The sequence below is a fragment of the Canis aureus genome, chromosome 4, assembly GCF_053574225.1.
Source record: "Canis aureus isolate CA01 chromosome 4, VMU_Caureus_v.1.0, whole genome shotgun sequence".
Classification (NCBI taxonomy): Eukaryota; Metazoa; Chordata; class Mammalia; order Carnivora; family Canidae; genus Canis; species Canis aureus.
This window is the reverse complement of record NC_135614.1, coordinates 17,204,317-17,221,850: the sequence shown is the minus strand read 5'-3', so window position 1 is coordinate 17,221,850 and position 17,534 is coordinate 17,204,317. Positions and strand designations below refer to the sequence as shown.

The following is a 17,534-nucleotide window of genomic DNA, read 5'->3' as shown; positions in this document are numbered from 1 at the left end:
AAAAATATTTTGGATCTTTTGTTTTTATGTCACAAACAGTTCCAAAGTTCAGAGGAAGGAACTCTGGTGTTTCCTTTATACAAAGCAGACTGAGCTGTGCTATTTAATTTATCTAAGAATGGGAAGTTATGGGATTTTGAATTCTGGGTATCATTTAGAACTCTTTATAGCAAATACCTCCTAGGATCTAACTTCTAATCAAAACCTGCCAGAAAGTAAGTTTGGTTTTTTTTTTTTCCTTGTTTTTGTTTTCTGGAAATTTTTCCACTTTTTTTTTGGGGGGGGGGGTATGTGGAAGATTACAGATTTTTATTCTTTGTATTTCTTTCAAGTTATTACATTCAACATGTTTCGCTTTTGTGACCATTAAATCATTAAAAAAAAATAAACCCCTGAAATAATTCCTTAAACTAAGCAAAATGCTAAACAGCTAAATGAAATGTTACCCCCAGCCCAAAAATACATTATTCCAATGAGATATTACACTTTTCTTAAATCTACTGAACTTTCCCACCTTTAACAAGAAACTGAACTAGTAGATTTTGTTAAATCATAAGTTCATTTTCTGTGCAACTACCCCGAACTTAAAATGTTACACTCTGCTGTTTTTAACAGGTGGAAGCACTTTCTTATCTCCAACATAGTGTCTAAGTGGCTAAACACAGACAATCCTGTACCATTTTAATCAGTTTCAAGTTTATTTGGCATTTATCAACTCATTTGAATCTTAAAACCACCCTGTGGGGGGGCAGCTCATCCCATTTAAGAGATAAGAAAACTGAGGTGCAGAGAGGTTATTCACCAGCCTTATCTCCTTGAACAATTCCTTAAGTTACTTTATCTCTGAGAAGCGAGTGGGTTGGACTGTTTTCTGAAGTGCCTTCCAGTCTTAAATTTCCTTTATTCCACGCAATTTGGCAGGATCAAGTCAGTGTGTGAGCTACGAAAGCACAGACGTGGAGTTAGGTGGCCTGGATCTTTGTTCTACAGTTTGCTGGCCTTGCACACTTAGAGGAATCAATGAAACTCCCCAAATCTCAGTAGCCTTGTTCATAAAAGGGAGCTAACAAGATATACCAAATAGGATTATTTTGCATGCCAAATGAAAAGAAACATGTAAGTCATTTATTTGCTCTGGAAACTTGATCTAGTTACTCTCCCTGGACCCCAGGTTCCCAGATATAAAATACAGATAACAGGCAGGAAGCAAGTGCACTTCTGGTAAAATACAGGGGATGCTGTGATGTGCTAGCTGGTTTCCCTTCAGGACTGCAGCTGCCTGGGGTTTGTGGGCTCATGGTGCTCATCTAAGTCCCTCTGGAGAATTGCTTGCTGCTGAAAGCAGCTGCCTCATCTGAGGTCATGTCCCCTTCCCAGGAAGCAGCTCGTATCCAATGACTGTCAATTCAAGGCTCCAAAGGACATGCCCTCTTGCCTTGATTGGGGAAAATATGAAGGACTATCCCAACTGCAGAGCAACTTGTGAGGTCGGCCAAGCCCCCTGTTACAGTGCAGAGTAGTCCAATCTCTCTGTGGGCCCAGGGCCGTTTCCTTCCACGCCCTCACAGAGGCTGTTTCTGAGAGCACCCGCCCCCAGAAGATTCTTGCTTGTAAATTTCCATCTTAGACTCTGTTTTCTGGGAACCCAACCATCATGTAGTAACATGACGATAGTGAGATAACAGATAAGAAAGTGCTTTGAAAACTGTAAAGTTATCAGCAACAGTGGATACCACTTACCATAGCATAAGAAGGTTTATCTAGAAAATATTGCACTGGTGTGTTTTTTCATTCCTCCCATAAATTGTGTTCCTCTGCAGCCATCCTGTCATTGTGACCCCAGAGAAGAGAAAGGGCAAATATCTTTTTGCACACAAGATATGACATTAGGGTAGCACCTTTCTGCCCAGAAGGGAGAGTTTAGGGCAAGTTTCAGTCTGTGGAGAGGAGAGGAGAGAGAAAAGGAGGGATTAGGGAGGGGAGGTTGAATGCTGGTATCCACAATTTACCCCTCTTAGGGTAAAGTCTGCGTAGGGAGGTGAAAGAAACAATAAAGACTTTCAGGTAAGGCTGAGAACCTTGCAGCTACTGGCTTTCTCTTCCGGGAACAGGGAGAGGGAAGGTGCACAAAAAGAGGTACTGCATTAGCACTGGGTGGCCTAGAAGCCATGGATGGCTTTGCACTGGCAGAAAGAGCCTAGTTCCTCATGCTCCACATGTAGATGGTGGAAAACGGGCAATGCAGAAACTTAAGCATGTCCTTCTTTAGCCCCTAACCAGGGAGAGGACAGGACATTGAGGATTTGGGCAGGCTAGCAGAAGCCTAGGGTTAGGAAGAGGAGAAATGAGCTCTGTAAGACTACCAAAGCATGAAGGCCTGCTGAACATACGACGAGCCGACTTCAGGGAGAAATCTTGATGAGATAATGCCAGTCTGCAAGATGGTTTGAAGATTGCACAGTAGTCAGGGAGGTAGAAAAAAATTGCTGCCTGTTGCATTACAGATATAAATGTTTTCCTTTAAATAGTAATTATTAAAAACATAAATTTATAAATAAGAGTAAATGACATATGGTTTGGTTTGTGGTCAGCTTGTGTTCTATGTTTTGCAGATGTCACTTTACATCCTATTCATTTTTTAAAAAGATTTTAAAAATTTGTTATTTATTCGAGAGACACAGAGTGCAAGAGAGAGAGCCGGGGGCATGGTGGCACCGAGGGGCAGAGGGAGAGGGAAAAGAAGACTCCCCACTGAGCAGGGAGCCCAAGGCACGGCTTAGTCCTAGAACCCCTGGGATCATGACACCAGCTGAAGGCAGATGCTTAACCAACTGAGCCACCCAGGCTCCCCTCTTTAAACATATTTTATTTATTTGAGAGAGAGACAGGGAGAACACACAAGTGGCGGTTGCGGCAGAGGGAGCGAGACAAGCAGACTTCCAGTGAGTGAGGAGCCTGAATTGGGGCCTGATCCCCGGACCCTGAGATCATGACCTGAGCTGAAGTCAGAAACTTAAGCAACTGAGTCACCCAGGTGCCCCACATCTTATTCATTTTTGAACAACATTAAAGCTTTGGACTTGCTATGTTCTAGTATCTAATGTAGTCTTTATTTGTAGCTCTGATAGCTTTCATTTTCTGGAACTATCAAATTTTGCTGTCTGTTGTATCCTGTGGGAAGTTTAGTAGAACACATCATAAGTGATATAGAAGTTACGACTTGTCATTTTCATTGTAAGCTCTAGTTTCTTTTCTTTTTTAAAGATTTTATTTATTTATTCATGAGACACACACAGAGAGAGAGAGAGAGAGAGAGAGAAGCAGAGACACAGGCAGAGGGAGAAGCAGGCTCCACACAGGGAGCCCGACAAGGGGACTCGATCCCAGGTCTCCAGGATCACGCCCTGGGCTGAAGGCGGCGCTAAACCGCTGAGCCACCCAGGCTGCCCAAAGCTCTAGTTTTTAATTGTTTATGCATAGCCGTGGTTTTGCCTCACATTGGGCTGAAAGTTGATAGAATTTCAGGTAGCCTTGGTGAATGCTGACTTAGATTCATTATGTACATCAGAATCTTGGTTTCTATAAGAGCATGTGGCAAAATTTGTAATCTTTTATATCTAAAAAATGTAGTTTCTTTAGTATAAATTAAGTTGGTCTATATGCATCTGCCTACTAGATTATGTTTTTTGAAAACTTAGATTTCAAAAATAATTACTTATGTGCACTTTGAATCATTTAGATATAATTGGAACATGAGCTGAGAATGTGATGCTTTGCTTTCTATGACTTATACCCTCTAATTGAAAGCCTAAGAGAATAATGTAGTGTGTAAAATGAAAGATGGCCAACATGCAGATTTTTCCTAATTGTATTAAGTAAAATAATTTGAGTGCTTATCTAATGAACTCTAAGTGATTCTCTAATAAATCAATAGACAAGAGATGTCTTTCATTTATAAATGTGTTAATATTTTCTCAAGGAATGAGGACTTCCAGTCATTAAAATAGTTAATTTCCCCAGCATCCAGAATGATAATAACTATGTCGTTCTAAGATCATTTTTGTGTAATGATATGTGTACCCAAAAAGTTTTATCTAACAGAAGTGGTTCAAAATAATTTGGGGGAAAGTGAGGATGGTGTTGATTCTGTTCCTCTAACAAAACCTTAAACATATCGTAATACTAATATAGATGTAATCTGATTTCATTGATTTTTGAGTGTTGGGCTTTTAAAACTTAAATGATTAAATACATGATCACTAATGTCTCCATTATCTTGTTTAGATATGCTGATGCAGTTTTAATAAGGCTTAATGATTTTAAAAGATCAACTTTCTTTGCTATTGTTCTCAAAATCTAGTCTTGACGTGATTTTTTTTTTTAACACACAGCAATTTTTATGAACTACTATGAAAAGTCCATACTTGACAGATTGGGAAAAAAACAGTAATTTGTGATGCTAAAATGTCAGTGTATTGATAATAAAAAGCAAAAATATTATACTGGTATTTACAGAATCATAAAATAATTTCTTAACAAGCCTTTAATGTAGGGCAGATTTTGTATCTGGTTTTAGGCCATGATGTAGAAAGCAGCTAATTATAATTGCCTTAAATTATCTCTCCCAATGTAGCAGAACAAAAGTTAATAGTTGCATTTATGATTTTTAGATGAAGTTATCTATTAAGTTCATTATTAAGCTATTTTATTTAAAACAAAGCAGGGACATACATTGAAAAGGGGTTATGTCTACAGAGGACTTTTTAAAATGTGTTATATTTCTGAAAGGTAAGCACACATTTTCAATCCACACTTAAATAACAGTTAAGGAAATAAAACAAACAAATGAAAAATTGTAATAAAGTGCAAGCTATCAAACTGAACCACTTGGGTGGTCTTGACACATACTTTTAGTTGAATATAAACTTCAATGTAGTAATTCTTGAAGTATAATTTTTATTTAATATCTGCATCTGAGAATTAAAAGAATGCATATATATACATAGACTAAATATGGCCAGAATGTACTCCAAATGTTAATAGGAGTTTTTGCCTCAAGGCAATTGATTTTTATTTCCTTTTCTATATTTTCATATTTTCAAAATTTTTTACATTGAGTGTATTACTTTTTGGTTCAGAAAATGAACCAGTAAAGGCTAACAAAGAATTTAAGAATGACTCTCTGGTTCTACTGGTAAAAATGATCTTTAATAAGAAGACTGTAAACAGCCAAGCGGAGACTACAGAGCCTGACATGCGATGGTGTGAGTCTGGAATCTAGTAATAGAATTTAAGGAGAGCTAGTGAAGGATTTGTGTCTGGCAAAGATCACTCTGGGTACAGTGTGAAGCATGGATTAGAAGGGAGAAAATGAGAGGCACCAAATCCACTTAGTAGGCAGATGTGAGGATCTGAAGGAAAAATTATGAAATCTTTTTTTTTTAAATAAAGATTTTATTTATTTACTCATGAGAGACACACACACACACAGAGGCAGAGACACAGGCAGAGGGAGAAGCAGGCTTTATGCAGGGAGCCTGACGTGGGACTAGATCCTGGGACTCTAGGATCACGCCCTGAGCCGAAGGCAGACGCTTAACCACTGAGCCACCAAGGAGTCCCTGAAGTCTTGTTTTTTATATTGAAACACAAACCTGGTACTTTCTCAGATCTCTGCCTTCTTCCTCTCTCTCTCTCTCTAGGTCAGAGCTTCACCTGTGCCAAGGTGCTGCTCTACTTTTGAAATCCAATGAAGTAGCACGTGTTGGGCATGAGAGCCCACCACCTGGGAGCCACCAAGTGGCCAGATGATACGACCTGGGAGAAGTTTAGGGGTGTTCAGCTCTCTAGGGATAAACTTTCACCACTGACAAATGGAGCCAGGAGAGAGGTCAGCAGATACCTCCTCCTCTCTTGTAGATGAGTCTGAGATGTAGTTTCTCCTTGTAGCTCTTCTAGAAAAATCTAAGTCTCATGCCTGTTGGGAGACTGTTGTGTCGTTACACAACAGTAATCAGTGTGGTAACACAGTGCATTGCACTGGGTCACATCTTTCCTTGCCTCGTTGCCTCTCTCACTGTCACCATTCTGGGCCGGTGCCTCCTCAACAGAGTGCCTCACACGCTGCTCTCTACAGTAGCTGGGCTTCACCTGCCTTTACCAGCACAGTGGTGGGGGAGTGAGCAGAGCGGAGGACAAAAATATGAGAGATATTTGAAGGTAGTATTGACACCAGTATGGTGCCTGACCTCATTTTGGGAGCAAGGGACAAAATTGTATTTGAGATGACTCCCAGGTTTTCAACTTGGACAACCAGGTAGCTAATACTAGGACAATTCCTAGTAGTAATTCCTACTATTCCTAGTATTATCCATACTAAACCCTCGGTCAATATTGAAAGAAGGATGGTACCATAACTAAGGCAAAGACTACAGAGGTATGTTTACTAATGTATCACATGTAGAGTAACCTGAAGGAGATTTTACCAGACATGAGTAAGGGGTGTTTCCAATCCTTTCTTAAGAGACCCTGTAGGGCTCCCTGGGTGGCTCAGTGGTTTAGGGCCTGCCTTCGTCCCAGGGCGTGACCCTGGAGTCCTGGGATCAAATCCCATGTTGGGCTCCCTGCATGGAGCCTGCTTCTCTCCCTCTCTCTCTCTCTCTCTCTCTCTTTCTCGGTCTCTCATGAATAAATAAATTTTTAAAATCTTTAAAAAAAAAAGAAAAAAGAGACCCTGATGCAGGACATACAAAAGAGTGGCCAAGGCCCTGGGCAGAGGGGTGAAATGTTGAGCCCAGAGGAGTGCTGACAGACTGTCCACAGTTCAAATGGACTTTATTCTTGTCGAATCTGATGTGAGCCTAGTCTGTTCCAGATAATACAGCAGAGTTTAAACCATCTCAATTGTCCCTGATTCACAGAGCAAACAGGCACAATTAATATAGTGCTAAGTCCTAAAACTCTCAATTACAAGCTATTTCCGTTTTCATGAAAACCACAGAAAAACAGAGCTAAAGAGACTTCCAGAGATTATTCCCCTGGTTCAGGGATGATTTGGCACACACGTTTAGGAAAAGCACTGATTCTTATTTTCCTGCAGGACTAACACTCAACTACCAAATAACAATATCATGTTATAGAAAAGCTGGCCAAGAAAAGCTTAAAGAACCGAAGAGTAAGGAAGATCTTTTGTTCAAGTAAAATAGAGGGGATGACCCCCTGAAGGTACAGTTTCTTTTTTGTGAAGTTAGGAAAATTCTGGCCCAAATGGAATTTATGGCCAAGCTAAATGCTAGAGTAGAAAGTGGCAGTAAAATAACTATTGTGCCTGCTGCTAAAACTAAAATTACTAGTCTAAAAGTATAATGAAAACTCCAGTGCCATTCACAATAGAGCAATATCTTATACGAAAGTCACTGAGAAGGGGAAAATCAAGTGCAGGCAAACATTTTAAATACACTCTCGTGAGAAATACTCATACATAGTTTACATTGTTCCAGGCACTGCTCTAAGAACTTTTCAAATATTATTTATGTAATCTTTATAACAATCTTATTAAAGAGGTGTTGTTATTGGCCCTTTCCCAGATGGGGAAGCCGAGGCACTGAAAAGGTAAGTTGCCCAAGGTCACACGCTAGCCTGGTGGGTCGAGGGTTCAAACTCATTTCCCACCAGCTCTGCAGGGGCCCCACTGTGCAGACAGCATGTTTAAACTCCCAGCTCGGCACACTGATCGCACTATGAAAAGCACAGAGGAACTGAGAAGAGAGCAGGTTTGTCTCCCATCTCCTGTTTATTTCAGTACATACACTTGCTGAGTAAAATGGTAAAGTAATCACCCACACTATTTACATTGCTTTTCTCTCTTTTCCGCTCCTCCCTTGACTGAAGTTTGATTCACATATTTATACACAGGTAGGATTAAACTCTATTCCTATGGTCCAGATAGATCCATCTTGGAGCAGGAGCCAATCAGGAGCAAGCTCATGAGATTGGGGAAGCGTGACATTTTCTGGAGTTTATACTAACTGAGGGATACCTTGTTTTCCAGGTCTGGAGACTCTTTATATTCATCCAGTCAGCAATTGTTTTTTTAGGTGCCTTTTATAAGACAGGCACTGTTTGAGCCTGGAGAGGCTTTGTGGAACAAGATTGGCTGAGCCTCTCCCCTCACGGAGCATGCATTCTAGAGGTGAGACAAACCCGAATCAAGTAAACAGGTAGACATTTAAGAGATTTGCTACGAACTATGAAAGGAGATAAACCAGGGTAATTGGCGAGTGAGTGGCTATGGCTATGCTGCATCTATACTAAAAGAGGTCCTCTCTTGGGTGACTCTTGCCCAGAGACCTGAAGGGATTCAGGGGAAGCCAGGTGGAAATCTGGGGTTAAAAACCAGGGAAAACAGCAAATGCAAAGACCCTGAGGTAGGAGTCTGCTTGACATTTTTTGAGGAACAGTGAGAAGGCTGGTATGACTTAGAGAGGAATGAACACAGAAGAGAGTGACAGAGTCGAATCCTACGGGCTGTCATCGGGAGTGTGGGTTTTATTCCAAATGTGATGTGATAGGAGACTGCTGGAGGACTTTGAACAGGAGAGTGAGCACATTTCATTTTTATTTTGAAAGGACTGCTGTGGCTGCTGCACAGAGAATGAAAGATAGGCTAAAGGAGTGGCCACAGGGATGACAATGAGGAGGCTACTGCAGTGGGTTTGCCAAGGAGCAGTGATGCTTGCACTAGTTGGTAGAACAGGAAGTGGTAAGAAGGGGTGGTGGGGTTTGCCATTTATCCACCTCCACAGCCAGGCACAGGTATAAACTAGAGCATCTGACAGGAACGGCAGATACACTGGATTCGGAGTGTGAGGGAGAAGGATCTAGGGTGATGGGAAGTGGGGGGAGCTGTGTTATTATGTGGAAACTATCTCAGGGAAGATGATGACAGAAAACTGTACGGGAGACATTTTGAGGTAAAATGGGATTAGAGCTGTGAACACTAGGGCCACTGACCTCCTTTCTCTGGGGACTTTCTTTAACAAAAGGGCATACTTTTTTCATCCAGTCCGAATCATGGACACCCTCTGTTTCAGCCCATTCTGCGGGGAAGTCAGAGCAGTCATAGCCAGAGGAAGAAATTTCTACCTTTTTTGCAGGCGGTAGAAAAACTTACTAAAGGATGGATCTGTGTATATAGAATGTATGCTGTGGATATACTATAATTACATATATTCGCTAAGGATGTACTATAAATACACATATATGCTGAGGATATACTATAAATACATATAGATGCTGAGGATATACTATAAATACATATGTATGCTGAGGATATACTATAAATACATATATAGGCTGTGGATGTACTACAAAAACATATATATGTGCCTCCTACATTTAAAATAGATACACCAGCTCAGTTGGAAGAACACGTATGCGACTCTTGGTCTCGGGGTTGTGAGTTTGAGCTCCATGTTGAGTGTAGAGATGACATAAAAATAAAATTTTTATACAAATAAAGTAGATATGCCAGTGTATATGACGTAAATACACCCATTGTGTGCATAGAAATATGTTAGCATTTACCTGATTATAGGTACTTTACCTTGCTTCACAGTTCAGTACTGATTTGAGTTTTTGCATCACCTGCTCTCATCACCCAGGGATGATCATTCTCAAGCCCAAAGCCTCTCAAAATCCTTTCCTTCCCCCTGCAGGCCCTGGCATGCACAGGAAATACCACCTGGACACAGCAACCTTTAGAAACTAGAGGATGTTAGTGCAGGAAGGAAAAGGAAATCCATCTCCTTTACAGTGGAGGAAACTGAGCCTGAAGAATTTAAGACTCTCATGAATTCCAACAGCTGCCCTGTGTTCACAACAGCCTTGACTTTTTCAGACTTAGGTATTATGTGCATCTAAAATATCTCTAAGTAGCCACATTTCATGTGATACGGAGGATGCCCTAATCTGACTCCTCTCTAGCAAAGGGAGAAGGGAGATGTGCAGAAAAGGAAAAAGGAGTAAAGAAAGATGGATTTTGCACACGTTACCATCACCCTAGTGAAATTTTCTCAAAGAAGAGTGATCCTCTCCGGGAAGTGGTTTTAACGAGAAACCCAGAAGTCAAATTCATGTTATAAGAAAGTCACATTATAAAGAAAGCTTATGTATCATTATCACCCTTTCACCTAATTTCCTCTAATTAGACTGAAAATTCTACCAGGGCCAGGATTTGGAGCTGTGACCAGAGGGTTGCGGGTTTGGTTCCGCAGGTGTAAAGACATGAGCCTTCCTTACAGGAGGCTACCTTTCCAACTGCCATTGCCCACAACTTTTATTTTGGTGATACACGGAGGCTGCTCTCATGGGCAGGGGTAATAAGAATACTGAGTTCTCCCTAAGCGTTGGGCTTTGTGTCAGAGCATTTGATTTGCACCCTCATTAGTCCTCTATCCTGACACCATCCGTGCGCTACAGGCACAGTCACACTGTAGAATGGTGAGACCGAGGCAGCAGGCATTGAGGGGGGGAGGAAGGTGCCACTGTTCACGGAGGTAAGCAGGGGAAGAGCTGTTATTTGGACACTGTACCCTGAGCACTTAAACGCCTGTATTCTTTTGATGGGTCTCAATGAAGCCGGGCAGACAATGAAGCTTGTCCAGTTTCAGCTGGTGACCAAAGGTGGCATCAGAGCTCACCCACGCGCTTTGCCCCACCGAGGGAGCCGTGCATACACTGGAGGCGGTGAACAGAGTTACTCACTTTGTTTCGGTGGAGAGTAGGTGACGACTGGGGCTGTCACAGGAACCAGGACCAACATCTTTCAACGTTTTCCTGTCGGTTGTGATTTTCATTTTAGGGCATCTTTTCCCTGTTTTTTCTAGATTGTCACAAAACATTTGCACAATGACCGGAGGCGTTGTGACACCCTGAGTTGAAAAAGTCTAAGGACAACTTGGATGAAGGAAAGCTTTGAAGTAGGGACACGGTCGGCCCTCACCTTGGTTAAATAAATCGATTGGAAGCGATTTGTCCAGATGGGAGCATCTTCCGAACAGCCCCGCCGCCTGGCAACACTGCGGCTTGGCTAGACGGCTTGGCCCGAGCGCGCACATTCGAGGGCCGAGCTCACGGGTCGTGACAGGTCCCGGGGCTTGTGCGGCTCCTTCCCCGGGTTAGGGCCGCGGTGGGGGGAGGGGCGGGCAGACGCGGTGCAGGCCGCGCGGCGGGGAGAGCCTGCGTCTCGGGGCTACGGCACTGGGCCAAGGAGGGGGGAACCCCGGCCTCAGGGCCCGCCCGAGCCGCGTGCCCCCCCCGCCCCGCCCCGCCCCCGGGAAGCCAGCCTATCTGCCCCTCCCCCCCCCCGGGGTCTCAGGTCGTAAGATCCCAGCAGTGGGGCCGACGCGGGAGCCCAGCACCCCCAGCGCCCAACAGCCCCCGACCCCATCCCGCGCGCCTCTACCTCCATCCACCATCCCCACGCCCTCCCCTGACCCCCCACTGGGGCTCCCACTGCCCCCGCCGCGGCCGCAGCACCCGCCCCCCTCGGCCTCCTTCCCCCAACCGGCCGGCCCTTCCCGCGCCCCGGGGGGCGGCGGGGGGCGTCTCCCGGGCCTGGCCCCTGCCGTGTGGGCCGCGGGGAGGAGCCCGGCCGCGGAGGCCCCGCCCTTCGAGCCGCTCGCACATCTGGGGCTGGGGGTTAGCGTTCCAGGTGCGGCTGCCGGGCGGCCAGATGTGCGCGCCCGCGCCCCGGGTCCCGCGGCCGGCGAGTCTGCGCGACGCGTGGCCGGGCCGGGAGCTCTCCCTCCGAGCGGACCTCGGCCCCGCTTCCCCGACGCGCCGCCAACCCGCGAGTTTCCAGCGCGTCCCCGCTGCCCCGCAGCCCTCGGAGCTGCTCAGATCCGCCGGGAAAGCAGAGCGGCCTTAGGTTTCCCCCCCGAAAACCCCCGTGTTTCGACCAAGCAGGCCTAGCTCTGGCCGCGGGACTCCGGGTGCGCAGCCAGCGAGCCAAACCGCAGGTGTGGGAGAGAAGTTGCAATAGGGTCGCCCCTGGGGCTTGCCCTAAAGCGCGCTTTGACCGGGTATGGATTGCGTTTTTGAAGGCGGAGGTCGTCTTCCACCTGGTACAGGCAGTTCAGGACGGGAGAAGAGCCAAGTGAACCCCGTGACTCAAACCCCTTGGAATGTGCCTGGAATAATAATGGGGACTTGAGAGGTTTTTCTGGCCGAGGTAGCTGGTGGAGCCGAGGCTCCCGCCGTTGGCGGCCGGCCGAGGGGGGCAGTATTGCCTTTTGCAGCGCTGCTGCATCTGCTAACTGGACAAAAATAGTCAGAGCATCTGGTTTAAATCAACCAAAAAGCATTTCTATCAGCTTAACCCACCCTTTTATGGAACCGACAGAGCAGGACAAGCCAGATATATTCCCGGTGCTCTTTTAACACTCCAGTCATAGCTAAACCCAATCACGTTTTACCGCTGGTGTCTGAGCGCCCTAACGCACAATTGTCGTTATTTTAATGTTGCAAATCAAACTTCCTTTTCTGAGGTTGTGTGTGGCCATGTGCTCAAGTATTTACATTTGCAAGCAACGCTCTGAATATGTTGCCTTTTATTTCTCTTTCTCTTTCGATTTATGTTGTTGAACGGTGAGGCCCTGGAATAGTAAAAAGTATCTGAGGCCAACAGATGGGTTGTTTACACTACTAAATATATAGCCGCATTTCTCTCCCTTAACGCCCCACTCAGAATTCCAAAGGCAAGTTGGAACAAAAGGAAAATGTGTCTGAGTGTAAAGCGAGAATTTGTGCCAAGAATTACAGTCACAGGGTAAATAACCTTGTTTTCTCCTTCATCAGTGGCCGCTACCAAATCCCCGTTCTTGGAAGGTGGCCAACAGTCTGTCTGGTGGAGGGTGCTGCTAATTAGAGAGAGCCCATAAACCTCCCTGTCAAAGAGGGCATATGACCTTCCCTTCAAGTCTAAACAATAAAGCTGGCGGACTGCAGACGGCACTCCACGCTGGCTGCCCTGCGGGTTCCCTAAATAGGAACAGGATGAAGGCCAGGCTTAAGAGGTTACCATAGCTCTGCTCTCACACTTTGAGGAATCGGTCACTCCACTTCCCAGTATAACTTGTTTCAATTACTCTCTACAATCTATTTAGAGGAGAGCAGCTTGCGAGAGTGCTCATTGTCTAATCTAAATGAGGAAGCAATTATTACTTGCTGCAGTCTAATGGGCTCTGAGACTGTCGGGTCAAATATCAACCAGATCTCCTATAACTGTGCTTTGCACTTGGGAAGATACATCCTTTTAATGACAATTACTTATCCTTGCTTTTCTGAACCCTCTCCCATTGAGATTACAATATTAAGGAGCTCACCCCCCCCCCCCCCCATGCTCCAGTGTCTTATTTTAGAATGTAAGTTATTGTCAGGTAAATACCACAACCTCTCTTGTATATTGGTTAATGTAAAATATTTTAAAAATTATTTTTTGCTTTCTTATAGACATCTTCTCAAAATATAGCAAAATAGAATATCCCAAGTCTTCCCACCTTTGTCTCATTTACCTCCCTGGGAGCCCCCTGCAAGCTTTCATTTTATACAACATGTTGTGAACTATAAATAATACAGTCCCACTTTCATAGAACATATGGAAACTGTCCTCTGCTATATATACTCTCTGTACTTGCTTTCAACTTAAAAAGATTGAATAAAGTTCATCTCCTATTTAAAAAGGCATTTGGCCTTTTTGGTGTGTTTTATTAGTTAAAACCCAATATGGAACAATGCATGAAAATTCTTGTGAACAGAGCACATAAAAGGTTTTATAAGGTGTGGTGTGAAGGGAGGAAGCCACAGAGCAAGTGCTGGTGGGAAAAGAGAGGAAGGAAGGAAAACACTTCCTGAGAGGATACTCTTCCCGTTTAAGCTACATCCTCTCTTCAAATCTCTTCCTGTTTGTCTTAGCCAATAATTGATAGTGAATTATATGTCTTAATTTTTCCTCTCCATTTGAAAAGCATCCTTTTTCTCTTCTTACTGAAGCTACTCTGAGTAAAAGCTCTTATTAACATCAAGGACTCAAAAACTTCATTCCATTTAGTCTTCTCAGAAATAATCTGAAATTTTTGTGTAATACATATATGCTAAGAGTAATTTCTAAGTGAGCCGTTTAAATATTTTGTGATTGCCAAGATAACTGAGCATAATGGAATTAACAAGAGTCTGAAGTCACAAATATTGTGGTTGGGCCCTCGGCTGGTCAATATTGAGTCTTGGGGGCCTCTGGGTGGCTCAGTTGGTTGAGCATCCAACTCTTGAGTTCAGCTCAGGTCATGATCTCAGTCAGGGTCCTGAGATTGAGCCCTGCCTCAGGCTCCCCACTCAGTGGAGAGTCTGCTTGAGATTCTCTCCCTTTGCCTACCCCCCACTGGCGTGTGCTTTCTCTCTTCCTCTCTCTAAAATAAATAAAATCTTAAAAAACATAGAGTCCTGGGTTCCCTATCTGCAAACCAGGGTGATACCTCTTCCTAAGGTATGAAAACAAACCAATGTACAAATGTTATCATGACTGAATTCAAGAGGCATTATAAGCCATGTAGACTAAGAGTTCCTCTTCCAAATAAACCCTGGCCTGCAACATTCCCTTTCTTTGTCAGATAAACTCATCAAACCCAAGACTTGTAATTTTTACATTTAATTTTATATTTCAAGGTAAATATTTTCTTTTAGAACTTAAGAATACTGTGGCAGTTAATTTTATGTGTCAACTAAGTAGGGCACAGCATTCAGACATTTGGTCAGTAGTTGTTCTAGATGTTGCTGTGAAGGTATTTCTTAGATGAGATTAACAGTCAGACTTTGAATAGCGTATCACCCTTCATAATGTGGGTGGCCCTTAACCACAGCAGTTGAAGGACTTGAGAGGGAATTTACCTACAGTATATTTTGGAACAGCAACATCAACTCTTCCCCTGAGCTCCAGTAAGCCATCCTGGCTTGCAGATTTGGGACTTGACAACCTCCACAATTGTATCAGCCAATTCTCTAAAGTAAGTCAATCTCTTTTCCTCCCTCCCTTTCGTTCTTTATTAAAGACTTTATTTATTTGAGACACAGAGAGAACACTAGAAGGAGAGAGAAAGCAGGAGTTGGGGGCAAAGGCAGAGGGAGAGGGAGAAGCAGGCTTTTTGCTGAGCAGGGAGCCTGATGTGGGGCTCGATCCCAGGACCCTGGGATCACAACCCAAGTCAAAGGCAGATACCTAACTGACTGAGCCACCCAGGCACCCCCTCCCTCTCTTTCTTTCTATACATGTGCACACACATATATCTATGGGTTCCATTTCCCTTGAGAACTCTAATACAGATGCCTAGTGTTGATTCTTGCCACTACCATGGTCCGTTGTTAACACTCAAATTTAGAGTAACTTAAACTAGGCATAAAATTCTAAAGGGGAAAATCTCCACCTATTATCCCAAATTCTTTCTCAATACGTTGAGATAGCATCAGGTCAAAACACATTATAATTCTCTGCCTGGCTTCATCAACCATTCTCACTCACTTTTTCCAAATTTAGCATTAAACAATGCTGGGAAGAGAAAAAATTCTCTTCCAAGGGTGGTGTGCAAGACTATCTGGGCCCTGTTCTTCCCCTCCCTGCTCTGTTCACAACCTTCTCTTTCTATATTTCCTGAAGATACCAGGTGAAAGATAAGAAGCTGTGACAGTTCTTTGGGACTCAAGGTTGAGTCACCTTGAAATATTTTAAGGCTATAAAAAAATATAGTAAGGTCTCAAGAAATTCTGCCTTCAATAAAAATTATGCTCTGAGTATTCCAGGTGAGAGATAATGATAGCTTAAACTAGGAAATTTGGAGGGGAGGGCAGTTTAATAGTCAAATTCAGGATTCAGGGATACCTCATTTTACTGTGCTTCTCTTTATTGAGCTTTGTAGATTATATATATATATATATTTTTTTTTTTTTCAAATTAATTAAAGGTTGTGGTAACCTTGCATTGAGTAAATCTGTCAGCACCATTTTTCCAACAATATTTGCTCACTTTGTGTTTTTGTGTCACATTTTGGTAATTCTTGCAAAACTTCAAACTCTTTCACTACAATTTATTTGTTATGGAGATCTGTGATCAGTGACTAATGACTAGCCTTTTTTAAGCAGTATTTTTTAATTTTTTTATTTATTTTTAAAGATTTTATTTATTTATTCATGAGAGACACAGAGAGGGAGAGAGAGGCAGAGACACAGGAAGAGGGAGCCTGATGTGGTACTTGATCCCGGGACTTCAGAATCATGCCCTGGGCCAAAGGCAGGTGCTAAACCACTGAGCTACCCAAGGATCCCCTTAAGCAGTATTTTTAAATTAAAGTATATACAGTGTTTTTTAGACATACTGCTGTTGCACATTTAATGGACTACAGTATAATGTAAATATAATGTCCAAAACATTCATTTGCCTTGCTTTATTGAGATATTTGCTTTATTGCAGTGGTCTGAAACCAAACTGGCAATCTCTCCATGGCCAGCCTGTATATTCTGGACAGAGTCAAAAGGGCTTACTAATGTTTTGGATGTAAGAAGTAAGGAAAAGAAGGGAACCAAGGATTAAAAACAAAACAAATAAGCAAACAAAAACCTGCTCTGAGAGAAACCAAATAAATTACTCAATAATCTGGAAGAAATTACAGCATAAGTGATCCTCAAATAATTTAAACATTTGTTTTTTTTTTTTTTAAAGCAAGAATTATTTCCCTTAAACTGCTATCCTATCCCACGTGGATACAGGCATTGTACAGAAACATGATAGTACTGCTCTATACAGCAGGCACTCAAGGAGTATTTCTTTTTTTTTTTTTTTTTAAGATTATTTATTTATTTATTTATTTATTTATTTATTTATTTATTTATTCATAGAGACACAGCTAGAGAGAGAGAGAGGCAGAGACACAGGCAGAGGGAGAAGCAGGCTCCATGCAGGGGGCCTCATGTGGGACTCCATCCTGGGTCTCCAGGATCATGCCCTGGGCTGCAGGCGGCGCTAAACCGCTGCGCCACCGGGGCTGCCCTTAAGGAGTATTTCTAAATGAAAAAATTGATGATACTCTGATTTGCACGTAATGCCAAAATCCCATACTCTCCTTCTCCCCCTACCCCCTTCTCTTTGCCTTTAATCTGGGATTGCCAAATAAACTAAGGATATACTTGGAGAATTTCCTGTTTTTGCTGAACAGTCTTTTTAGTATCCTACATGTATAGACAATTACCATTTTTGTGCTTCAACATTTCAGTTCAAAGCATTATCTTATAAAAAGCAATTTAAAAAACACTACCAAAACCAGACCCTAAGGAGAGTGTTTCAAGGCCAGAATATTGATGGGTAGGTAAAAGGGAGGGACTGTCTACCAGGGAACAAATGGATCGGTCTCTGACCTGATTTTTGTTCATGAATCTCTTTCTCAAGACAGTGAACCACTTAAAGGGAGAATAAAACATTGGGAAAAATGCTG

The 17,534-nt window shown here is 43.0% G+C and overlaps 1 long non-coding RNA gene across 1 annotated transcript in view; it reads left to right on the top strand.

The window, feature by feature from the left end:
- The window catches only part of LOC144311810 (uncharacterized), a 46,855-nt gene extending 35,825 nt beyond the window's left edge, over positions 1–11,030 (top strand). The window contains exon 3 of the long non-coding RNA XR_013377323.1: positions 10,887–11,030. This is a non-coding gene — a long non-coding RNA (uncharacterized LOC144311810). The remainder of the gene's footprint in view (positions 1–10,886) is intronic.
- The last annotated feature ends 6,504 nt before the right edge of the window (positions 11,031–17,534 follow it).